The sequence below is a fragment of the Sphaeramia orbicularis genome, chromosome 18 (genome assembly GCF_902148855.1).
Source record: "Sphaeramia orbicularis chromosome 18, fSphaOr1.1, whole genome shotgun sequence".
Taxonomy (NCBI): domain Eukaryota; kingdom Metazoa; phylum Chordata; class Actinopteri; order Kurtiformes; family Apogonidae; genus Sphaeramia; species Sphaeramia orbicularis.
In genome coordinates this window covers 3,899,074-3,923,807 of record NC_043974.1, presented here as the reverse complement: position 1 = coordinate 3,923,807, position 24,734 = coordinate 3,899,074, and the positions used below count along the sequence as shown (strand labels likewise).

General features: G+C 37.8%; 1 long non-coding RNA gene across 1 annotated transcript; it reads right to left on the bottom strand.

The window, feature by feature from the left end:
- Positions 1-983: 983 nt before the first annotated feature.
- LOC115438531 (uncharacterized) lies at positions 984-13,198 on the bottom strand. The gene is made up of 2 exons (XR_003938098.1): positions 13,051-13,198; positions 984-1,022 (listed from the first exon to the last, which is right to left on the bottom strand). It is a non-coding gene; the product is annotated as an uncharacterized LOC115438531 (long non-coding RNA).
- Positions 13,199-24,734: the final 11,536 nt, after the last annotated feature.

The following is a 24,734-nucleotide window of genomic DNA, read 5'->3' as shown; positions in this document are numbered from 1 at the left end:
CGTTTTCTTGTTTACTTGGTACGATAAGGTCACTGAGCATTTTCTTAAAAAGGAACGGAGGACGAATTTATGTTGAAATAACTTGACAGTTTTTTGGATGTAAGCCGACAGTGAGCGTCCCCTGTCTGAAAGACCAGCAGCCGCCACCGCCGCAGCTGCATTTGAATAGTTTTTATCCATCAGCTCAGAGTCTGGTTTCAACCAATTTGATATGTAAAGTGTCATGAGATAACTTTTGTTATGATTTGGTGCTATATAAATAAAATCTGACTGATTTGATGGAGTTCAGATCTGTACTGTGTCTATTAAGCTTCAAGTGTTTATCTGTTTTATCTGTTTTTTGTTTTTTAAATCTACTTCATGCCTATACTTTTTCTTGCTTCCCTGCTGTAATGCTTTTACTGTTTTATGTAAAGCACTTTGAATTGTCTTGTACATGAAATGTGTTCTAGAAATAAACCTGCCTTCCCTTTAGAAATTCTGGGACCTGGTTTCAAAAATGAGCAAACCCGTTCTTCCTGATATCAGAGTTATGTTGGTGAAACACCCATTCAATAAAAACAGCTTTTTACTGATACTCCGAACCCGGTCTCCATGTAAGTCTGCGCAGTTTACTGGTCTGGAACATTCAGGCGTGTGTTAGGTCCGTCTGCAGAGGAACGACATCAACAATAACAGACAAACATACAGGCACAAGTCCATGAAGAGAAGGATCCAAAGTCCATTGTTGTCCAGTGAGAAAAGTTATTAACCCTTAATAGGTAACCTGGGGTCCAGCTAGACCCCAGGTTACCTGTAGCTGTGGGGGGCACCATGGTTACCTATTAAGGGTTAATGAGTGAAAACATTCAGGACTGTTGGTAAAGACTCTGTGGCAGGGCTGTCAAACTCATTCTAGTTCAGTTCCACATTCAGCCCAGTTTGATCTTGTAGAAGCCAATAATGTAATAACAGCTGATAATGTAATAAATTTGCCGTTTTTAAAATGTAATAACCCAATAACGTAATATCTGGCCAACAACCTAATAAAAGTACTGAACCAATAACGTTATAACTTATTGGCTGGTTATTACATTATTGGCCTGGCAAAAAAAAAAAAAAATTCTTTGCAAATGTAATAACTGAGCCAATAACGGAATAAGTTATAACTTATTACTATAACAGTTCAAGACTTTTATTATATTATATATTATTATATATTATATTTTCTTATATCACTTTTTCACTTTATATCACTGCCCTGAAATGTGTACATACAATCAGAAGTCCTTACTTACATCTATCTATCTATCTATCTATCTATCTATCTATCTATCTATCTATCTATCTATCTATCTATCTATCTATCTATCTATCTATCTATCTATCTATCTATCTATCTATCTATCTATCTATCTATCTATCTATCTATGTCATCTTAAACATAAAAACCCTACGCAGAAACTCCAAAATTACTCTACATCTGAAGAGCGTTTTTAAAGAGTTTATTTAACTAATGAACAGGAAGGAATGAAAGAATCTAATCTGAAGCTGTCAGACGTGTGTTAAATGTATAAGAATAAAGGTGCATAAAGTGTGTTGAGCTGAAGGTGGTTGAGGTCAAACCAGTCACAAAGTCCCTGACCAGGACCCCCCCCCCCCCCCGCCCCAGTTCCTTGGGGTGTATTTGAGTTCAACACTCACCAACAGACAAACGGCTGCTGCGTGGAATTCCCATTCCCACAATGCACTTGGTGACAACATTTCTGAAAAGGCCCGAATCGCGTTTGGTTTTACGTAAACACTGGATCAGTGATAATTATCCTAGCACTGGGGTTTTACACATTTGAAAAAAACACTAGTGATGAAAGTTATACGCTGCTTTAAGTACGACGTTAAAAGTAAAGTTACATTCCTCTTCTGGATCTGGCACACGAAGCCTTCCAACAATCTCTGTCAAGTTGATTTAAAAGTGGAAATGTCTTCGGAGCTGCAGGACGACCACATTATTCAGGCCTGGTTCTGGGGATGCCTGTGGTCCGGCTCCTCTCATCCCCTATCGCTTCATCTCCTTCTGACTTTTACTAATATTCCCCCAAAAATAGCTGTGGCCTGACTGAAGGACTACTACTACAGCTTGTGTGTGTGTGTGTGTGTGTGTGTGTGTGTGTGTGTGTGTGTGTGTGTGTGAAGCACTGCCAGTTTTTCATTCCTCTTTTCGTTGCTGACCACATATGAAGAAAGCTGAATTATAATGGAGCTTATTATTAAAGCTTAGCAGAGACCTGATAGCTCTGTGTTAGGGATTGTTATGACATATGTGTGTGTGTGTGTGTGTGTGTGTGTGTGTGTTCAGTGGATTTTTCCCCTAGTATTTACGGTGAATACAAAAACATTAAAGTGCCAGGCAGCATTACTGTAATTGCCGTTTTAGATCTGATTCGATACAGACGTCTCTGGGGAAAACTGGGAAATGTGTGTGCGTGGGTTTGAGCGTGTGCGTCTGAACATATGGGTGAGACGGGTGTAAGCGAGAGGCAGAGAGAGAGAGAGAGAGACTGTTATCCATGTGGGAAACTGACTAACTGATTATCTTTATGATTTCTGGGAAGAGCGCAGCGTTAGTGTGCACGGGCCCACTGTGGTTTTCATAGGTTTTTATTGTTTATGTTGCGTTGAATGAAGTACTTTGTGTTTGTGTGTATCATCAGTGTCACACTGAGTACAACATTTCTTTCTAGTAACTTGGAGGTGGAATAATCATTAAATTGCATAATTGTTAAAAGCTGTGGTGTAAGTTTTGGCCTCATTTCATTACGGGGCTTTAAAACAAGGCTTTATATTGAGTTTTGCTTTGTTTACGGTGACAAGTGCTTCCTGTCCTTCTGAGCAAGGTTCTAATAGTTTAGGATTTTTCATTCTAGTTTAGTTTTATTTAGTTTTGACCTTTTTTTTCTCTAATTCAGTTAGTTTTAATTTGTTTTTAGAGCAGGTTTGCTAGTTTTATTAGTTTTCTTTTTTTTTTCTACATGCTTAGTTTTAGTTTAGTTTTAGTTTAATTTTAGTTTTGTCGTCTCTTTTCTCTTCTTCTCTGTGCTCCTATTCAAATCAATCCCAGACAGGACTCTGCTGCTTTAGTCTCCATGTTTCCAGGTAGAGTGGGGACCAGAAGACGACTGGAAACCACAAGTGAACACCAGTGACGGACCAAAAAGTGTCGTATGGTGCCGCTAGCTACAATTGGTAGAGCGAAATAAATCGAATTCATATCAATCCGACATTGACAAAGACGAAAACGAAGGGAATTTTATCCGTAATTTGTATTCATTTTAGTTAGTTTTGTAAGCACACAATACAGTTTCAGTTAGTTATCTTTCTTTTCTTTTAATTACAGTTTTTATTTATTTCAGTTAACCAAAATGTTTTTTCAATTCTAGTTTTCGTCATTTCATTAGTTTTCGTTAACGATAATAACCGTGCTTCTGAGCATGTGCAGGGAGGTGAACCTTACAACCACTGGATCCTCCTGAGGTCAACAAAACGTGTGTTTATCTGTAAATAAATTGAAAGTGCAGGTCACAATCACATAAACTAAATGTCATTTGTACTTGCTACATCCAAATAATGTGTTTTGGTTTTTGTTGTGAAATTAAACACAGATGAATGACAATAGACCAGAGGGTTGTAGGTTCAATTCTCAGTTCAAGCAGAGCCTTTAAAAAGAGGTACATGAAGGTCAGAGGTGTCCAACTCATTTTAGTTCAGTTCCACATTCAGCCTAATCTGATCTACAGTGGGCCGGACCAGTGAAATAATATAAAGAAGAGAATAAGAACTTTTGAGAAAAAACAGTAAATTCTGTAAAAAAAATGTTTACATCTACGAATGAACATAACATGAACAAATATGAACAACCTGAAAATTGAAAATTCTTTAGTAAAATCAGTGCAATGTCAACAATATTACACCTTAGATCTCCAGAAGTACCAACAGGAAAATCAACCTACATCACAGGTGGCAAACATGCGGCCTGGGGGCCAAATCCGGCCCACCAAAGGGTCCGGTCCGGCCCCTGGGATGAATTTGTGAAATGCAGAAATTACACTGAAGATATTAACAATCAAGGATGTTCAAATCATTTTAGGTCATTTCAGTCTAAAGTGGATCAGACCAGTAAAATACTATCACAATAACCTATAAATAATGAAAACTGTAAATGTGTCTCTTTGTTTTAGTGTAAAAAAAAGTAAAATTACACAAAAATGTTTACATTTACAGACTAGCCTTTTACAAAAAATGTGAATATCTGAAATGTTTAAGAGAAGTATGTGGAATTGTAATAATATTCTGCCTGTTATTTAATGTTTTGTGTATTTGTAGATCCACTGTGATCGGTAAGTTGTGATTCACATGTAGAAATGATAAACTAAGGTGTAACATTGTTGACATTGCACTTATTTTACTTAAAAATTTTCAGGTTGTTCATATTTGTTCACGTTATGTTCAAGTAGATGTAAACATTTTCATTACAGAATTTACTTTTTTCACTCAAAAGTTCTTATCCTATTATTTATATTATTTTACTGGTCCGGCCCACTTTAGATCAGATTAGGCTGAATGTGGAACTGAACTAAAATGACTTTGACACCTGTGTGTTCGACATTTCAGGTTGTTCATATTTTATTGACAGCTTAAGGATAGTTTCATAATGTAAATATTTTCATAATTTAATGTTTTTTGAACTAAATCAAAGAGAAAAAATGGTCTTGTCATTATTTATAGATTATTATGATATTATTTTTGAGTTCGATGCCCTAACTTGCACTTTGCAAATTCATCCCAGGGGCCAGATTGGAAACTTTGGCGGGCTGGATTTGGACCCCGGGCCGCATGTTTGAGACCTGTGTTTTAGATGTTTCCCTCTTCCAACCCACCTGATTCAAATGATCAGCCAATCATCAAGCTCTGCAGAAGTCTGATAACGACCGTCAGGTGGACTGGAAGAGGGACACATCTAAACCAGGGCTCTCAAACTCATTTCCTTTTAGGTTCCACATTCAGCCTGATCTCATCTGCAGTGGGCGGGACCAGTCAAATAAGAACAGAAGAACCGATAAATAATGACAACTGCAAATTTTTGTCTTTGTTGTAGTGCAAAAAAAAAAAAAACATTAAATTATGAAAATACTTACTTTTATAAACTATCCAAACAAAAAAGATGTGAATAACCTGAAAAAACTGAAATTTCTTTAGAAAAATCAGTGCAATTTTAACAATCTTCTGCCTCCACTTCTCATTAGTCCATGTGCATTCTGGATCAGATCTACAAAGACACTAAACACTGAGGAACAGGAAGAAAAGAGTTCAAACGGGACTGAATTTTCTTTAGATATTTCAGGTTGTTCATATTTGTTCAGGTTATTCACATTTTATTGTTACAGGATAGTTTGTAAATGTAAATATTTTCATAATTTAATGTTATTTTTGCACTAAAACAAAGACAAACAGTTGAGGTTGTCATTATTTACAGACATAATGTAATGTTTTGTTTTGGTTTTTTTTCACATCAAACTGAGAAGAAAATCTGCAGCCATTCTTTTTTGTGGGTTCTTCTGCTGTTATTATTTGACTGTAGATCAGATTGGTCTGGATGTGGAACCTGAACTAAAATGAGTTTGACAGCACTTTACAAATTCCTCTCACGGGCTGGATTGGAACCTTTGGTGGGCCGCATTTGGCCCCTGGGCCGCATGTTTGAGACCCCTGATCTAAAACATGCAGATACCGGCCCTGGAGGACCAGGGTCGGACACTCCTGCTGTATGTGGAGGACGTGGTGGCTTAGATAGCTCTGTAGTTTTCCAAAGAATGACGTCTGATTTCGGAAAGTTACAGCTTTTCACAGTAAGTGAATATCTAATGGCTTGAACTTTCCCTAACACTGATGATGAAACGCACTGAGAGAGAGAGACAAAAGTGAGTGAGTGAGTGAGTGAGTGAAGACCAGAGTAAATCACAGTTACTGAAAGCTGGAAGGCGTGCACACTAACACACAGCTGAGTCACACGGCCCAGATGTCTTTATCTGCCTCCTCACCTACTTACAAGACAACAACTGAAGTTCGACACAAACACTCATAAAACACTCACATACATATGTGGCTGACAGCACGCACACACACACACACACACACACACACACTCTGACCTAATGAACCATGTTTTGTAGCTGAAGGTGGTGTGTCATCATGGGAAAGCGACGCTACATGTGTTAGCTATAAACCTCTGATTAACAACAGTGTGTGTGTCATGCAACAAAAGAAAGAAGCTGTGCCCCCTGTGCTGCGCAGACTAATAGTTTTTGGATGTGCGGATCATCTGGTTGGCACCGAACAGTGCGACTGTCAGCAGGAGATCTGACGCCTGAGGACGCACAGACAGTTTACAGCCCATTCAGAGTTCAGCGGACGGGTTATGAGCCGTTCAGCTGCCCGGTAAAATGCCAGTCTGAGTTTTAAAGAGATGTGGTTTTGAGGTTCAGAGACACAGAGAGGGCTAATGAAAGAAAGAAGTCTACTTCAAGGGCAAATACGAAGACCCCGAAAGAAAACTGAAGTAGTAGTCCGACTGGTGAAATGTCACAAAAAGTCACCGACGCTGTTAAAAGTTTCCATGTGTTTTTGTCACATAAAGCAAAAATGATGTTGTGCAAAAGCAATGGTCGTCAGCAGGAAAAGGATGGACTTCCCTCTCTGAGTTGGAAAGGAGTTGCTGCCCCAAGTAGGGCGGTGTATCTGACGATACAGTACAAATGACAATACTAGGATCACAATATGATATATCACAATATATCACGATACTGTTCATATGGCAATATTTTTTGTTTTGTTTCTTTTTTTAAAAGATTATTTTCTGGGAAAACTAATAGTGCAGCATTTGGATAAATACAGTTTTAACATGCAGCTTTACCAGTACAAAAAAAACAAACAAATAAACAAACAAATAAATAAAGTTTTACCGCCCTAGTCCACAGTATTGTAGACGCTGTACTGGTCTGTGGTGGTACAGCAGGAGCTGAGTCAAATGGCACAGCTCAGTCTATGGTTCTGCCCTCACATATAGTCACGAGCTGTAGTGACCGAAAGGACACGATCGCAGACACATGCAGTGGAAATACGTTTTCTCTGCAGGGCCGCAGTTCTCCCCTAGAGTTAGGGTGAGGAGTTGGACCATCCAGGAGAGGCTCAGTAGAAGCACTGTTCCTCCACACGGAGAGGAGTCAGCTGAGGTGGTTCATCTGCTCTGGACATCTCCCTGGTGAGGCGTTCTGGGCACGTCCAACTGGGAGGAGACCCTGGGCAGAGCCAGGACCCACTGGAGGGATCATAACTGTGGACCTGGGAAGACCTGAGAAGCACCTCAGAGGAACGAGAGGAGGGGGAGGGGAGAGAGGGATGGATGGACGGACGGATGGATGGATGGATGGATGGATGGATGGATGGATGGATGGATGGAAGGAAGGAAGGAAGGAAGGAAGGAAGGAAGGAAGGAAGGAAGGAAAAGCAACAAATTGTCAGAATATGTAAAACAACAAATCACATGAATGGACATAAGATCACAACAACAACCTCATGTATTTGTTGGGTCTTTACAGGGTTTTGTACAGAACAAAAATGGCTGTCCACTGATGGTCCAATCCAACCTGACCAAGTTTGAGAGGATTCACAAAGAAGAATGGAAGAAAACTGATGAGTTTAAGGGGCCAGTCCAGGTGTGCCTAAGGCTGTAACTGCTTCCAAAGGAACTTCAACTACATACTGAGTAAAGGGTCTGAATACTTATGTCCTTTTCTACACATTTACAAAACTTCCTCAAATTCTATTTTCACTTTGTTATGATGGGGTACTGAGTGTAGATTAATGTGAGAAATAAAGAATTTAATTGATTGTTGCATCAGGCTGCAACATAACAAAAGTGAAAAAAGTGAAGGAGTACCTTCGGAATGGATTTTAAATCATATCAGTAATAGTTGTTTTTTTATGTTGTGTACAGTTGATCTAAGACTAACTCAGGGCTCTGAAACTCACTGTCTTTCAGGTTCCACATTCAGCTCCATTTGATCTGCAGTGGACCGGACCAGTCAAATAATTACAGAAGAACCTGGAAATAATGACAACTCAGAATTTTTAGTGAAAAAGAACCCAATTAAATTATGAAAATACTTACTTTTATAAATTATCCAAACAAAAAAGTTGCAAATAACCTGAAAAAAACTGAAATTTCTTAAGAAAAACACGTGCAATTTTAACAATATTCTGCCTCAATTTATCATTTCTACATGTGCATTATGGATCAGATCTACAAAGACACTAAACGCAGAAAATAGTTCCAATTGTGCTTAATTCACATTTGTTCAGGTTATGTGTATATATATATATATATATTTTTTTTTTTATTTTTTTATTTTTATTTTTTTTAAACATTTTCACAATTTAATTTTATTTTTTGCACTAAAACAAAGACAAAAATATGAAGTTGTCATTATTATCACATCAAATTGAGAAGAAAATACAGGATCATTCTTTTTTGTGGGTTCTTCTGCTGTTATTATCTGACTGTGGATCATATTGGTCTGAATGTGGAACCTGAACTTAAGAGTTCCACAGCTTTGACTGTGGATTGGAACCTTTGGCGGGCCACATTTGGGCCCCAGGACGTGTGTTTGAGACCCCTGGACTAAATGATACTGGGTGAGAAACTTGGATGCTGCAAGTTCATGGTCCTATATGTCAAACATCTGACAAAGTTAAAAAAAAACAAAAAAAATGGGTGAACGATAAAAAAAATAAAATCAAAGAGGAGTAGAAGTAAATCATATGAAGGGAAATGCCAATGAAAGAAAAAGAAGAAGCAGAGTTTAAGAGAAAATAACATGTTGGGAAAGACAAATTAAGTGCAAATTTGAGGGAAAAGGGATAAAAAAAAAAAAGGAGAAGCCATCCATCTTCCCGTTCATGACTTCCAATGTTCAGTTTTGATCCGTCTCTCTCATGTTTCCACGGTCATCACATTTTTCCCTGCATGCCCCATTTCTTCTGGTTATTTATCACATTATTTTTGTCAGTAAAATGCAACGCCAATGTCTCTATGTCATTTTTTTTTCACCGTTTCTGCTTTTTTAGCGGGTTTCTGCCACAACAAAAGAGTGATGTTCATCATTAGCCGGTTGCGTCACGGTATGTTGTTGGGACAGTCGACGAGGGTGGATCAAGGTCCGTCTGTCTCTGTCACAAACACACATTCTCCTAATTTAAACCACTCTTCATCTGTGTCAGAACAGCATCATGAATCCATGTAGAGCAGGGGTCTGGGCCGGACCAGTCAAATAATAACAGAATCATCTATAAATAATGACAACTCCAAATTTTTGTCGTTGTTTTAGTGCAAAAAAACCATTAAATTATGAAAATACTTACTTTTATAAACTATCCCCCAAAAAAGTAAATAACCTGAAAAACTGAAATATAAATCTAAAAAATAAAGAAAAGTGCAATTTTAACGATCTTCTGTCTCCACTTCTCATTAGTCCATGTGCATTCTGGATCAGATCTACAAAGACACTAAACACTGAGGAACAGGAAGACAAGAGTTCAAACTGAGCTGAATTTTCCTTAGACATTTCAGGTTAGTCATATTTGTTCAGGTTATTCACATTTTATTGTTACAGGATAGTTTGTAAATGTAAATATTTTCAGAATTTAATGTTATCTTTTGCACTAAAACAAAGACAAATTTAAGACAATTTTAAGTTGTCATTATTTGTAGACATAATGTAATGTGTTTTGTTTTTTTTTGTTTTTATCGCATCAAATTGAGAAGAAAATATGGAGTCATTATTACCTCCACCAAGGAGGTTATGTTTTTGCCAGGGTTTGTTTGTTTGTTTGTTTGTTTGTTTGTTTGTTTGTTGGTTAGTTAGTAACATAACTGAAAAAGTTATGGACGGATTTTGATGAAATTTTCAGGAAATGTCCGAATTGGGACGAGTAACAAATGATTAGATTTTAGGAATGATCTGGATCACTGTCTGGATGCAGGTATTTTTAAAAAGATTCTTTATCATTGGGAGAACATATGTATGTGTAACTGCACAATGAATGGTCAGAGTGCTTGGTAAAAAAAATACAAAACAAGTTCCCAACAGGTTCTACAAGATATTGAAGACTGATCTGGATCCTCCAAAAATTCTGGATACCATGATCCAGAACAGGAAAAAATAGTGGAGTTTTGGAATTTTCATCTTGGCAAAACACATGAAATAGAGGAAAACACAATAAAAAAGATGATAATATCAATGCTAAGGGTCAAAGTCCATGTATTATTTATAGTAGATCACAGCATGGGAGACTGAGCTGCCCTGGCGGAGGTCTGCGCTCTACGAGTGCTTTTCTAGTTTTTTGTCGGTTCTTCTGCTGTTATTCTTTGACTGTAGTTCATATTGGTCTGTATGTGGAACCTGAACTAAAATGAGTTTGACAGCACTTCACAAATTCATCCCACGGGCTGGACTGGAACCTTCAGCATGTTTGAAACCCCTGATGTAGAGCTTCTGATGACCAAAAAGTCCAAATATCTACAGAGACAAGGAACAAGATTTTGGTCAAATGATGCAAAAAAGATGCAGATAAAGACACATCAACACTATCTGACTGAACTGATGTCTGCTTTTGTTCTGAAGAAGTCCAAACAGCTGTCAAAACATCCCATTGTCACCGTCTTTAATCTGTACGTAGTGAAGCCACAGAGTCCCATGAACTGAGCTGTGGCAGATTTCCACAGTAGAACCAAATGTACTTCAGGTTGTGGGTCGTGCATCTGTGGCTGATTCAGGACTTTTTTTTGTTGGAGACCTTAAAAGACTGAAGGCTTGTTGAACGCCTAATGGTCCAAAGGCTTGAGTTATTCAAACAAGTGTTTGAAAACATGGGCCCAACCCAAACCCACCACATCAAAAACTGATGCAAAAAAGTGAAGACCACCTACTGAGGGAGGAACGGCAGAGGAGCAGAAATTCTGTTAGCAGTAGTTCTGTAGTAAAACTCAGATCAGTTTACTTATGTCAACAGTTCAGTTGGAGTCTTTAATAGGGCTGTAAGAAAATATCGGTTCTGCAATATATCGCGATATTTCATTTCACAATACTGTATCGATATTAAAAAATACTGAATCAATATTTTTAGGGATTTATTCAAATGCAGATATTGCGGAGGTTCTATTTGTTTTTCTTTTTTGTTTATATTTTATTTATTATTATTTAACACTCTTTTATTCAATAATGTTAGTTCCTTTGTTGGGATTGCTTAAAATTAATGTTCTGATGTTAGTTGTGAACTAATAGAATCTGAACATTTGAACAGGATCTGAAACTGGAATGTCTAAAACAGAATTTCAGTTTGAACACAGTTTGAACATTTGGTGATAGAACATTAGATCCTGTTGGGATCAAATAAAAATGTGTTTAGGATTTGTGCAGATTTCTGGTGTAATTCAGTTCTTCCAGGAAATAATCATTTTTTTTTAAAAAGTAACAAACAAAAAATTGCCTTTAACAGTATCATGATATATTGTGATATATCGTATTGTGATCCTTGTATTGTGATTTGTATCGTATCACCAGATTCTTGCCAATAGTCAGGAGTAAAAAACAGGTTGGAACCACCGGGTTAAGGTTCAGATTCTAGCCTGAGCTGAATAGAATCTGTCTTAGGTGTAATGGTCATGTAAATTATGTAGCTTGTCTACCAGTGATGCACAGGACTCATGACATTTTCACCAGTTTGACACCATCAGCCTCTCCAGTTCCACCTCGGCCTAAGTCAGCTGGTGTGCCCCAGAGCTCCGTGGTTGGCCCACTCCTGTACACCATTAACATGCACCCCTTTTATCAGCTCATCCGTTTGCCATGGTCTAAACTCTTACTGTTCTGCTGTCGACGCCCAGCTTTATGTCAGCGTTCCACCGCCCGCTCGGCTCCTCCCACAGCCCTTCGTCAACTAATGCATGACATCTAAACCTGGATGCCGTCCAATCGACTGAAGCTAAAGACAAAACAAGTGAGCTCATGGTTGTGGCTCACATGGCGCTCCTGGTGGACGCCTCAACATCTCTTCTCCTGGACCACTTCATATCCCCTTCTGTTCACAGTATGGGTGGGGCTCTGGACTCCGGCACCAACTTTCAGTCATACACTTATCCATCACCAAAGCCCAACCCACGTCTTCACACCCAAACGCTCTTGGGCTTTGAGGTATGTTCTCCTCATGTCTTTGAGGGTTTGGGGTTGTCCCGCTGTCAGTGCTCTCTTCCACACACTTTCAACTCTTTCTTGCCGCCTTCCATAAACGTTATAACTAGAGAAGCACTCAGAGGGCGCAGACCTCCGCCAAGGCAGATCAGTCGTGTGTGGTTCCCACCACCACCAAAATTTAATCATCTGTTCTTTGTGCCAGTATCAACATTTCCTGAAAATTTCATCCAAATCTGTCCATAACTTTTTGAGTTATCTTGCTAACAGACAGACAAATAAACAAACAAACAGACAAACAAACAGACAAACAAACAAACAAACAGACAGACAGACAAACAAACAGACAAACAAACAGACAAACAAACAAACAGACAGACAAACAAACAAACAGACAAACAAACAGACAAACAAACAAACAGACAAACAAACAAACAAACAGACAAACAAACAAACAAACAGACAGACAGACAAACAAACAGAGAAACAGACAAACAAACAAACAGACAGACAAACAAACAAACAGACAGACAAACAAACAAACAGACAAACAGACAAACAAACAGACAGACAAACAAACAAACAAACAGACAGGCAGACAGACAAACCCCAATGAAAACATAACCTCCGCCTAACCTCCACTTGGCAGAGGTAATAATAAGCATTTATGAAGATATCTACAAGCCAATAATCTAATAACAACTGATAACGTTATAATGGCGGACAACATAATTAATTTGCCATTTTTCAAATGTAACAGGCCAATAACGTAATAAAAGTCCTAAACCGATACCATAACATGATAGCTTTTGGCCAATCCCGTTATAACTTATTACGTTATTGGCTCAGTTATTACATTTGCAAAGAATTTTTTTTTTACCAGGCCAATAACGTAATAACCAGCCAATAAGTTATAATGTTATCGAGCAAAAGTTATTACATTATCGGTTCAGGACTTTTATTACGTTATTGGCCAGATATTACGTTATTGGCTTCTACAAGGTACATAGAACCATGAAATCAGAGCAATTAGACCATATGTGATATAATAAATAAATAAATAAAAAATTTACATTAAAAAAAAAAAATTATATATATATATATATATATATATATATATATATATGTGTGTGTGTGTGTGTGTGTGCGTTATTGTTATATGCTATGTGACACATCTCCTTCATTTGTACCCTTTTCTTTTCCTTTCGGCTGTTTGGAGCCCAGACGGGTCCACACTGGAACACAGATCAGTTGGACCGAGTCAAACTCAGTCTGTCTCATATTTAGAGCCGGTCTAAACCAGACTCTTAATCTTATCTAACCTTATATACATTGATAAGATTCAGTGGAAAACAAATGACAAAGTGCTGGTTGGCTAATGTTTTCAACATATATGATGAAGTGTTATTATGTAGATATATAGGTTTATGATTATGTATATAATACATTTACAAAAGGAATGTGAGAAGTGAATGTATACAAACATGCAGACTGTGTTCTGAAATAGAACTATACCTCAGAGACAAATATTCCTTTTGACTAACACACATTCTCTTATTAATTCATAGAATTTCTCATTTTGACCCAGTGCTGTATCTTGGACGCTGTAGACAACCTGCACTTTGACTGAATTTGTCTTTATTTGAGACAAAATGTGAAACTTTGTGACCTAAAGTTTATTTTAGAAATGATACCAAATGCTGTCCAGTCTGCAGAGCTAATCCTAAAAATCCTCTAATTCAGGGGTGTCAAACTCATTTTAGTTCAGTTCCACATTCAGCCTAATCTGATCTAAAGTGGGCCGGACCAGTAAAATAATATAAATAACAGGAGAACTTTTGAGTGAAAAAAGTAAAATTCCGTACGAAAATGTTTACATCTACGAACCATACTCGAACATAACATGAACAAATATGAACAACCTGAAAATTCTTTAGTAACATAAGTGCAATGTCAACAATATTACACCTTAGTTTATCATTTATACATGTGCATCACAACTTACAGATCACAGTGGATCTACAAATACACCAAACATTAAATAACAGGCAGAATATAAAAAATAAAATTCCACATACTTCTCTTAAGACATTTCAGATATTCACATTTTTTGTAAAAGGCTAGTCTGTAAATGTAAACAATTTTGTGTAATTTTACTTTTTTTTTAACTCTAAAACAAAGACACAAATGTACAGTTTTCATTATTTATAGGTTATTATGATAGTATTTTACTGGTCTGATCCACTTTAGACTGAAATAACCTAAAATGATTTGAACATCCTTGATTGTTCGTCAGTGTCATTTTTGCATTTCCCAAATTCATCCCAGGGGCCGGACTGAACCCTTTGGTGGGCTGGATTTGGCCCCCAGGCCACATGTTTGACACCTGTGATCTAAAGTGTCAATTCTGAAGTTCAAGGACTTTGTGACTTTTGAAAGATTACGTCAGAAGTTTCTCACAGTTTATGGAAAACAACCAAATCATATATTTTAAAAAAATTTCATATATTTTAAAATGTGGTTTCATGTTAGAAAAAGAAGTTGCATATAGTGTCAGAAGCACAACGTCCATCCTGGCAGTTTTTCTCAAAGTTTAGGAAGTTGGTAATAATACGTTTTACCTTTCAGTTCCTTTTGTAAATACACGCCTAAAGGGCCCATCAGCAGGAACGTTCTGACTGACGCCTGAGGGCTCAAAGCCACAACCTTAAACCATCCACAAAAAATAGACATTTAAAGCAGGAAAAGGGAGCTGTGTCCTCGGTGTTTCCCTGCAGACATGCAGCCACGGCTGGAAACACACAGCTCTGATCAAATGAAGCCCTAATTAAGTTGTCGCACACTAACCTTGAGGAGCAGCATTAAAAAAAATGTAAAAAACCACATCCGAGTTTGACTCTGAAGTCTTCCCACAAGCCCCCATCCAGAAAATTTGGTAAAGGGGGGGGGGGGGGGGGGGGGGGTGACCACTTTGTACTTAATTAGTTCAAGGAATGGGCATGAAATGTTGGAGTATTTAAGCACACTTAGTCACTGACCCTGGATCCTGTCGGCGTCAAAGCCAGCACAGACAGTCCTACTGCTTTCACACAGACAATGGCTCATCTGCTCAGTTTTGTATTTTCTCACCAAAATGCTAAGTTTCAGATTCATAACAAGTGAAACCTGAAAACAGCACATTTTTCTAGTGAACAGAAACTAAACTTAGATGCATGTTTTTAAACTAACCTCGTCTTTCTCATGCGACCCTGTTTCCCATCAGTGTACGACACTAACATCAACTGCAGATCTGTTTTTGTAAACCATGCGTCTACATTATGTGCTGACATGACGTTAAGCTTCAAATCGGTGAAGCCCTACATTTTTATCCTCACGGTGGATTATGGTTTTAAAAAGCCTTGGACATTGGAGAATAGATTCTGCAACATGAATCCAATAAGTGGTTCAGTTTTAGGCAACAAAGTCCTGTGGAAAACACACAGTGGTTTGGTACAGCCACAAACAAATGCACATTATTTTACTGGTCTGTGTCACCAAAGTTTTCTTTTCACCTAGGCTGACAACAGATATTCATCAGTGGTGGATTTATCCCCTCCCTTTGAATAATAAAATGTTGAAAATAAAACATGTGCACTTGCCAGGATTCAAACCCCAGTCTGCCACTACACTTACTGACTGAACTGTCCGTCCACATGGACTCTGTGCAAATGTATGCACCTCAAGACTCTCCTATCTGTTGTACTGGGGGGGGGGGGGTCTACTGCACATCATGGTTCTAATAGTTTTGGATTTTTCATTCTAGCTTAGTTTTATTTAGTTTTGACTTTTTTTCTCTAATTCAGTTCATTTTAATTAGTTTTTAGAGCAGGTTTGCTAGTTTTTATTAGTTTTCATTTTTTTCTAAATGCTTAGTTTTAGTTTAGTTTTAGTTCAGTGGTCTCTTTTCTCTTCTTCTCTGTCGTCGTATTCAAATAAATCCCAGACAGGACTCTGCTGCTTCCTCCCAACTTTAGTCTCCATGTTTCCAGGTAGAGTGGGGACCAGAAGACGACTGGAAACCACAAGCGAACACAAGTGACGGACCAAAAAGTGTCGTATGGTGCTGCTAGCTAAAATTGCTCGAGTGAAATAAATCGCTTTGCGTATCAATCCAACATTGACAGAGAAGAAAATGAAGGGAATTTTATCCATAATTTTTATGTTTTAGTTAGTTTTGTAAGCACACAATACAGTTTCCGTTAATTATGTTTTTTTTTCTTTTAATTATAGTTTTTATTTATTTCAGTTAATGAAAATGTTTTTTCAATTCTAGTTTTCATCATTTCGTTAGTTCTCATTAACAATAATAACCTTGCTGCACATGTGCCATTTATGACGAGTCTGGTAAAAGGAGTTAAATCTGAACTAAGTCCATGCATGAAGAGACAACTGTGTGTTCATTTGGGTCTGCATGAAAAACCACCGTCCAACCACAGAAGGTCTGGATGTGTGATTGGACAGATGGAACTACAGAAGTGCAGATGTTTGAACACAGACAGTGACTGACTCACACACAGGGCTCAAACAGAGGCCTAGACCTGGACTGGATCCTGCTGGTTCTAATGTTAAAGGATCTGAATGTAATGGAATTCAGTGTCATAACTGAATCCAGCCTTATTAACCCATAAAGACCCAAACCTCCACTGGTGACCATCTACCACTGATCTAAACTGTTTAATTCCTGTTGATCCACTAATCCTATCAATCCATGTCAATAATTGGTGTAAAATACAGTTCTTCATCTTTTCATGGTCATCAGATGTGACCATATTTGGACGTTCAGAGGCTCCGTAGTTACCATGGAAACACCGTCATCTTCTCCAACATTGATTCCCCAGTCAAACCCATGGAGTTGGATCAGTGACAGTGGATGGACACACTGGGTTTATGTTCAGTTAATGACAGATTTTGCTAAAAATAAATAAATAAATAAAAAAATAAAAAATAATAATAATAATAATTTTTCTTCAGTTTTTACCTGTTTTGATATCATGGCCTTTGAATTCACTCTGAGTTTTCATGAACATCTAAATCAAATACAGGAAATTAAATACAGAAAAACACATTCTTTAGAGTGAAAAATGCTAAATATAGAGGATAATATTATAATAAATGGTGATAAATCACTTAAGAAAGGTGAAATGGAGAGAAAAATGTATCTGGGAACGGACACAAAAGTAGCACTGGGTCTTTATGGGTTAAAGTGAACTCTGTGCTTTGGTTCAGAAACTGGTCCCATTAGTGACGCTCAACTGGATTCATTTTATTAGTGGATGATAAGAAAAAAACTACAGTTTAATATGATCTGATGCATTTATAATGTTAATTTTGCTTCTATTTGCCCCCTTGACCAGGCCAACTTCAGACCAGGCCAGGAATTTGGGTGTTGTCATGGATTCAGACCTGAATTTTAAAAACCACATACAAACAATTACAAAGTCAGCTTACTATCACCTCAAGAACATTTCTAGGATTAAAGGACTGATGTCGCAGCAGGACCTTGAAAAACTTGTCCATGCCTTCATCTTTAGTCGAGTTGACTACTGTAACAGTATCTTCTCTGGTCTGCCTAAAAAGTCTATTCGACGACTGCAGCTGATCCAGAATGCTGCTGCTCGAGTCCTCACTAAGACCAAGAGAGTGGACCACATCAGCCCAGTTCTGAGGTCTCTACACTGGACCACATCAGCCCAGTTCTGAGGTCTCTACACTGGACCACATCAGCCCAGTTCTGAGGTCTCTACACTGGACCACATCAGCCCAGTTCTGAGGTCTCTACACTGGACCACATCAGCCCAGTTCTGAGGTCTCTACACTGGACCACATCAGCCCAGTTCTGAGGTCTCTACACTGGACCACATCAGCCCAGTTCTCAGGTCTCTACACTGGACCACATCAGCCCAGTTCTCAGGTCTCTACACTGGACCACATCAGCCCAGTTCTGAGGTCTCTACACTGGACCACATCAGCCCAGTTCTGAGGTCTCTACACTGGACCACATCAGCCCAGTTCTCAGGTCTCTACACTGGACCACATCAGCCCAGTTCTGAGGTCTCTACACTGGACCACATCAGTCCAGTTCTCAGGTCTCTACACTGGACCACATCAGCCCAGTTCTGAAGTCTCTACACTGGACCACATCAGCCCAGTTCTGAAGTCTCTACACTGGACCACATCAGTCCAGTTCTGAAGTCTCTACACTGGTCCCTGTCTCTCAGAGAATAGACTTCAAAATTCTCTTACTAGCATATAAAGCACTGAATGGTTCAGGCCCAAAATCCATCAGACACCTTCTAGTCCAGTCTGAACCATCCAGACCACTCAGGTCATCTGGTGCAGGTCTGCTCTGTGTTCCCAAAGTCAGAACTAAACATGGAGAATCAGCGTTCAGTTTCTATGCTCCGTATATCTGGAACAAACTACCAGAAAATATCAGGTCTGCTGAGAGTCTGAGTTCTTTTAAGTCCAGGTTAAAGACTCACCTGTTCACTGCTGCCTTTGACTAAAAGGCTTTTGACTTTTTAAATTTTATATTCTCTTTGAAACTCTGCACTGCAACTCTTACTTTAATATGTGTGTGTTTTTATTTTTATTTTATTTTATTTTGATTTTATGTGTTGTTTTCTTACTCGCTGTTTTTAATCACCTTAAATATGTTTCTTTTATAATGTTTTAAATGTGTTTCTTTTTGTTTCTTTTATTTCAATGTCCTGTGTGAAGCACCTTGAATTGCCTTGTTGCTGAAATGTGCGATACAAATAAACTTGCCTTGCCTTGATCCCCACCAACCCTGGACCCTACTATTCTCCTGCCCAAATGTGTGCAAACTGTCTTTATAGTCTTTCGACTAATGCTAATGTGTTGATGGTGGGCGGAGCTAATCTGGCTCAGTATTTGGCCTTTGTGCGTAAACCCCAAATGAAAGTAGAACCTCACAGAATATTCCGAGTTCTACATTATGCGACAAGTGGGTACGACTTTATTTTCATAAATTACAATATTTTTCCCGCCTGTTTTTAAACTACGACATTATTCTTGTAATAATGCTCTATTTTTGAAATAATGCTAATGTGTTGATGGTGGGCGGGGCTAATAGGCTCAGTATTTGGCCTTTGTGTGTAAACTCCAAATGAAAGTAGAACCTCACAGAATGTTCCAAGTTCTCCATTATGCAACAAGTGGGTACGACTTTTTGTAAATTACGATATTTTTCCCACCTGTTTTTAAATTATGACATTATTCTCATAATGTTATGGCTTTATTCTTGAAATATGACAATATTATTCTCATAATATTATAACTTCATTCTTACAAATGTATAACTCTTTTTGTATTTGACTTTATTCTCATAAAATTACAAGTTTTAAAATATGGAGATATTTTAGGACTTTATTCACGTTATGAGTGTTTTTTTTTTTTTTTTTTTCTTACGTGGTCCTAATTCGCCGTCATGCCAGAGCCTCACAAACAGCAGCAGATTTAAAGGCCCAGACATTTACAGAGTTGTTATTTAACACTCAGTGAGTACATGATGATACAGTTATTTAGCTCCGTAGTTAATTCCGTTAAATCTGTACATATGTGAAAGTGCCGTGCATTACAGCTCCATCTGCTCAGTCAAATGCACCAGCACTTCCATCTGCTCCTACTGTACTGACTCTGAAGTTTCAGGTCACTCACATGATGTTTGTGTTTGGGTGTGTTTTCCCTTCACAGTGGCTGTCCTGCTGTTTTCCCTGGTTGTTCTTGCAGCTGTTTTGGGTCATTTAGTTGTTTGTATGCAGTTTGGAGTGTTCATATCTGCAGGCCTGGACAGCTGCACTGCTCTCAGATTTGGACTTTATTAATGGTGGTTACCTAAGAGCATAAAGGAAGGTAAAATGTGCAAAGCTAATTGGTGCGGTGTGTGATTACAAAGCCCAGGTCCTCATTTTACATTAATAAAATAAAGGCTTTTCGGATGATCGTCTTTTTCCACAGTCAGAACATTTGAATCTAACACTGAAGGAGATACAAAGTCCTGTTTGTTCCAGAACAGTCTTTATCCACCTGTTAACCCTTACAAAACCTGACTGTCTTCACATAGTGTCAAACAAACAATGATCTGTATCATAAATGTAGTTCAAACATGACCAACATGAAGTATTCAGTGTTTGGAGTTGAAGAATACGGGATGACAGTTTCTATAACACACAGAAAAACACTACATGGATGTGTGCATGATTCAGTTTGCACGGCTGCATTTTATTAATTACCTACGACGGTGTATCAGAGTCACATAAGTGTGTAAGAAAAAATCGGTTCTGCAATATATCACGATATTTCATTTCACGATACTGTATCGATATTAAAAAGTACTGTATCGATATTTTTAGGTGTTTATTCAAATGCAGATATTGTGGAGGTTCATTGTAGTTTTTTTGTTTTTCTTCTTTGTTTATATCTTTTTTTTTTTTTAATTCTTTAACACCCTTTTATTCAATAATGTTTGTTCCTTTGTTGGGATTGAACTAAAATACTGTTCTGATGTTAGTTCTGAACTAATAGAATCTGAACATTTGAACAGGATCTTAAACTGTAATGTCTGTAAAACACAATTTCAGTTTGAACACAGGAACATTTTGTGACACAGCATTAGATCCTGTTGGGATCAAATAAAAATGTATTTAGAATTTGTGCAGATTTTTGGTGTAGTTCAATTCTTCAAGGAAATAATCATTTAAAAAAAGAAACAAAACCAATAAAAAATTGCCTTTTTAACAGTATCATGATATATCATGATATATCGTATCATGATCCTAGTATTGTGATTTGTATCGTATCACCTGATTCTTGCCAATACACAGCCCTGGAGTCACATAAGAAAACTAGAAGCACTCGGAGAGCGAAGACCTCCGCCAAGGCTGATCAGTGCCCCCACCCCCCCCGTGGGCCCCCCCACCCCCGATCACCTCCAAAATTTAATCATTTTTTCCTTATCCCATTTCCAACAAACCCTGAAAATTTCATCAAAATCTGTCCGTAACTTTTTGAGTTATGTTGCACACTAACGGACAGACAAACAAACAAACAAACAAACAAACAAACAAACAAACAAACAAACAAACAGACAAACAAACAAACAAACCCTGGCAAAAACATAACCTCCTTGGCAGAGGTAATAAAAACAATTGTCACTACGAGAATAAAGTTGTAAAATATCGAGATAAAACCCGTAATTTTATGAGAGTAACGTCAAATTACAAAGAGAGTCATAAATGTACGAGAATAAAGTCGTAGTATTTCAGAATAAAGCCATAATAGTATGAGAATGAAGTCGCAGTTTAAAAAAAACACTCATAATTTACCAAAAATAATGTTGTACTTTTATGAGATTAAAGCCGTCATATACATTGTAACTCAAAAACAGGCGGGAAAAATGTCATCATTTACTAGAATAAAGTCGTACCCACTCGTCACATAATGGAGAACTTAGAACATTCTGTGAGGTTCTACTTTCATTTGGGGTTTATGCACAAAGGCCAAATACTGAACCTATTAGCCCCACCCACCAAATACTTACCTATTAGCCCCACCTACCGTCAACACATTCACATCAGTCGTCCACTCCAACAGAAGTAAAAGTTGCTGCTTCACTTGTTGCGTTCTCTGAAACTGGAAACTGACATCAACAAGGATTAAGGCTTACAATTTACAAATTATGACTTTTTATCGCACTATTGAGAATTTATTCTCAAAATATTATGACTTTATAAAATTCCAGGTTTTATCTCAATATTTTCCGACTTTATTCTCATGTTGACAAGTGTTCTTATTTTCTGATGTGGTCATAATATGCCGTTGTAATTATCTGTCATTTTCTTTCATTAAAAAAAAAGTGGATTACTCATGGTTACTCATGGAAACATCTCTTATGTCTTCATGACATGTTTTGTACCAACATAGTGCAGAGATATTAACGTAAAAGCACTGTTCCCATGCAAAGGCAGTTGTGAGTTTGTGTTTGTACAGTAGATGTCATGTCATTTCTGTGACAGTAGAGCTTGAAATGGTTTCAGATATTTGATCAGGCACCTGTGTGGGCAGCACAAGAAGTTCAATAAATGTTAACAGACTTGTATGTGTACGTGTATTAATAATTTCATTTCTATTGCTGCATAAAAATCTTAATTATCTGAGTGTTTCAATTGTATTTTATGGTCAATGTGCTTTAAAAAAAATCAGCCTTAGATATCAGCTGGAGATATTTAAAAATCCCAATCGGCCTTAGAAAAACCTGTATCGTTCGACCTGTAGTCTCCGGTCAGCTGTTTAAAGACAGCTGGATGAAACTAACAAATATGTCAAATTTCATTTATATTTCCATGTTTTTTTGCACCTTTTCTGCTATGGTTTAATAACACCTGTTTAACCAACTGTTCTTCCTCTGTCTAAAACCAACCACAGTCCAATCCACTGAGATTGAATGGAACATACACTGGAAAAATACCCCTCTGAAAACAAGGAAAAACAAAAATGAACACAAGATATTTTTGCTTGAATTAAGCAAAAAAAAAAAAAAATCTGCCAATAGAACCAGTGAAAATTCTCTTGGTCAGATTAATGTAAATCAGATTTTCCAGATCTATTGTCTATAAATCAGTTCTTATATCTCACTGAAAAGTTCCTCTGTAGGCAAGCCTGGATTAACCATATGGGCAACTGGGCAATTGCCCAGGGGCCCGCGACCTCTGAAGGGCCCTGGGTAGCTCGGGCATAACGAAAATATCTGGTTATCGTTTGCTTATAAATGAAACTGTCCGCTGCCCGGAGCCACAGCACTGCACAGAAACCCTGCTCCTGCTGTCTGTGACCGTGAGCTGAGACCCTCTCCTCATTGGTCAGTCCAAAAAGCGAATCAGCGGTGACGCAAATCAACGTGCGTGCACTGAGTGGGATGTGAGACGTCAAGAACTACACGACATACGTACGCGAATCAAAACAATGCAAACATGGAGAAGCAGCTCAGTGGGAGCGCCAAACAAAAAATTAAAAAAGGAGAGGGACATTAAAAAAGCTGAAAATTTAAAGAACATACCTAAACATGCACTTCCCCATCATTTAGAATACAAGTTTTGTATTGGTCAGATACGTATTTCTTTGAGAGAAATTGACGGTTTTCCAGATGTTTACAGTATTTAGTATATGTAGTATTTAGTATTAACATGTTTAACCCTTGCCTTGACATGCCTTGAATTGTGATGTGTTTTCTGTTTAGAAGTTAAACTGGGACCAAAATGTTTATTTTAGCAGATTATACCGCATTATATTTCTTTTTTTCTTTGTGGTGGCTCCATGAAAATGTTGAGATATGTTTATTGTTGAGAGAAAGCAGATTTCAAGATATTTACGTTGCACTTCCTTTAACTCTCTTGTTGAATTCTGAGGTGACAAGGGCATTTCTGTTTAAAATTCATGTCTGATTCTATCAGATTATGTTTGTGTTTTGTCTGTGGGCTTTTTCTGACGATTCAGTACATTTGTGTTGGCAAAAAGTGTTCTTAAATAAATACTGGATACTTTGGAAATGGTTTCTTATTTAGTTTTTGTGAAAATGGAGGACACTTCCCTCTCTTTCTAATGTAGTGGATCAATTTTAGATTATACTGATGATGATGTGCTTTGTTTTCATATCATCATATGCAAGTGAGTGGCCTTGACAAGAGGCTATAGTGGTGCACTTATAGTTCTACGAGCATTTACACATTTGTACATCAAAATGCATTTGATGATAGTTAGATATTGAAGTATGGGGTATATTTACATATATTCCTGGAACTTCTTCTGTATTTTGCCAGATTATAGGGATCCTGGGGTTGTGATGATGGAGCCCTTGAATATTGTTGCCCAGGGTACAATGAAGTGTTAATCCAGCCCTGTCTGTAGGTGATTCTTTCTGATTAAAGTGTGATTAGATATTTGGACTAGAAATGAGACAAATACAGGAGTATACAGGAGGTTTTCACTTCTTATTTGATGTTTTTGCATCAATTTCTATAGACATGTTCTATGTTAACAAGAAAAAGCAGTCAAATACAGATGTCCATGAGTACAGTCCTATTCAGTGTGTTCATATTGTATCTGTTACAGACTGGAGGTAAACACTAGACCAGTGGTTTCTAACCTTTTTTATTCCTGACTCCATTTTAACATCACACATTTCTGGTGACCCCACACATTCAAAACAGAGACATTTTTTTGCTAAAATTAATTTGTTTTTGATCCTCCCCCTTGAACTGCCACCTTATCGTGGTGGGGGAGTTTGAGTGCCCGAATGATCCCAGGAGCTATGTTGTCGGGGGCTTTATGCCCCTAGTAGGGTCTCCCAAGGCAAACAGGTCCTGGGTGACGGGCCAGACTAAGAGCAGTTCAGAA